General features: G+C 45.8%; 1 protein-coding gene across 1 annotated transcript in view; it reads right to left on the bottom strand.

The window, feature by feature from the left end:
* Positions 1-1,890, bottom strand: part of HMGB1 (high mobility group box 1) — a 22,596-nt gene that overhangs the window by 3,091 nt on the left and 17,615 nt on the right. The gene's annotated exons all lie outside the window — the stretch shown is intronic.

Raw genomic sequence — 1,890 nt, 5'->3', positions numbered from 1 at the left:
GTGGTGCGGGTAGGAACAGAGTTTTGCTCTTGTTGCCCTGGAGGGCAATGACGCGATCTCGGCTCACTGCAACCTCCACCTTCCGGGTTCAAGTGATTCTCCTGCCTCAGACTCCTGAGTAGCTGGGATTAAAGGCATGCGCCACTACACCTGGCTAATTTTTTGTATTTTTTTTTCTTTTGAGATAGTTTTGCTCTTGTTGCCCAGGCTGTAATGCAGTGGCACGATCTCAGCTCACCGCAACCTCTCTGCCTTCTGGGTTCAAGTGATTCTCCTGCCTTGGCCTCCTGAGTAGCTGGGATTAAAGGCATGCGCCACCACCCTCAGCTAATGTTGTATTTTTAGTAGGGACCGGGTTTCTCTATGTTGGTCAGGCTGGTCTCGAACTCCCGACCACAGGTGATCCGCCCACCTCGGCCCACCAAAGTGCTGGGATTACAGGCGTGAGCTGCTGGGCCTGGCCAATTTTTTGTATGTTTACTAGAGATGAGGTTTCACCATGTTGGTCAAGCTGGTCTTGAACTCCTGATCTTGAGTGATCTTGATCTCCAAAGTGCTGGGAATACAGGCATGAGCCACCGTGCCTGGCTCCTCTTTGCTGTCTTAAATAGAAAGGGGTGCCAAGCGCCGTGGCTCACGCCTATAATCCAGCACTTTGAGAGGCCAAGGCGAGTGAATCACCTGAGGTCAGGAGTTCGAGACCAGCCTGGCTAACATGGTGAAACTCGGTCTCTATTAAAAAAAAAAAAAAAAAAAAAAGAAAGTGGAGAATAGAAATCTTCTGCACAAGGCCTTTGGTTTGAAGGTAACATGCCTAGAGATAGGGAACTGGAATCCAATACCATTGCCTACAGATTTTTGGAGACTAAAAGAGAAAGAATCCAGGAAAGAAAAAAAATAAAACAAAAAGGCTGCCATAGCCATTGGCCTCATTGGACAGGCCTGCTGGGGGATGTGCACAGACCCTAAAGTTGGCCAGGGCTGACCAGCTTCCCACCACATTCTTCTGGGTGGCCCAGGCACCTAGTTGCATAGGCTGTGGCCACTGAGAAAGGATCTAGTCAGGCTGAGCCATGGGCAATGAATGACAGAGAAGGAGGGATCAGCAGAGCTTACCTGAAAGAAAGCAAAGGAGAAATGGGTCGATCTCATCACAGAATTTACAAATGAGGGGGACAAACTTGTTACCTGAGGGGTTCCTTCATACCCCAGAGTTTCCCTGAAAGAAAAGACAGCAGAGCATGTGCCCTGTTTTTGTTTTACCATTTTTACGCTTTTGAAGTCATGCCATCAAGTTTTGAGCTAGTAAGAGGAAACATACATATGGTAAACAGGGTCATATACTGAATGGTACAATATCATCGTTCTTGTAGCAGCCACATTTTGATGAATAAAATTTCTTTTAAAATCTCTTTTTTATTTATTTTATTTATTTATTTATTTACTTTTTTTTGAGACAGAGTTTCGCTCTTGTTACCCAGGCTGGAGTGCAATGGCGCGATCTCGGCTCACCGCAACCTCCACCTCCTGGGTTTAGGCAATTCTCCTGCCTCAGCCTCCTGAGTCGCTGGGATTACAGGCACGCGCCACCATGACCAGCTAATTTTTTGTAGTTTTTAGTAGAGACAGGGTTTCACCATGTTGACCAGGATGGTCTCGATCTCTTGACCTCGTGGTCCACCCGCCTTGGCCTCCCAAAGTGCTGGGATTACAGGCGTGAGCCACCGCGCCCGGCCCTAAAATCTCTTTTTTAAAAATTAAGAGACTTTTTCCTACTTGGCAGCAAATGTTCCCTATGTAAACTTAGCATTGCAAACATAATTTTGAACAGCTTTATGATGACTATATATCTTGCTAATTTATTCTTTTTTTTTTTTTTTTTTTTTTTTT

The sequence above is a fragment of the Cebus imitator genome, unplaced genomic scaffold (genome assembly GCF_001604975.1).
Source record: "Cebus imitator isolate Cc_AM_T3 unplaced genomic scaffold, Cebus_imitator-1.0 Scaffold103, whole genome shotgun sequence".
In the NCBI taxonomy this organism is placed as follows: domain Eukaryota; kingdom Metazoa; phylum Chordata; class Mammalia; order Primates; family Cebidae; genus Cebus; species Cebus imitator.
This window is presented reverse-complemented; position numbering and strand designations above follow the sequence as displayed.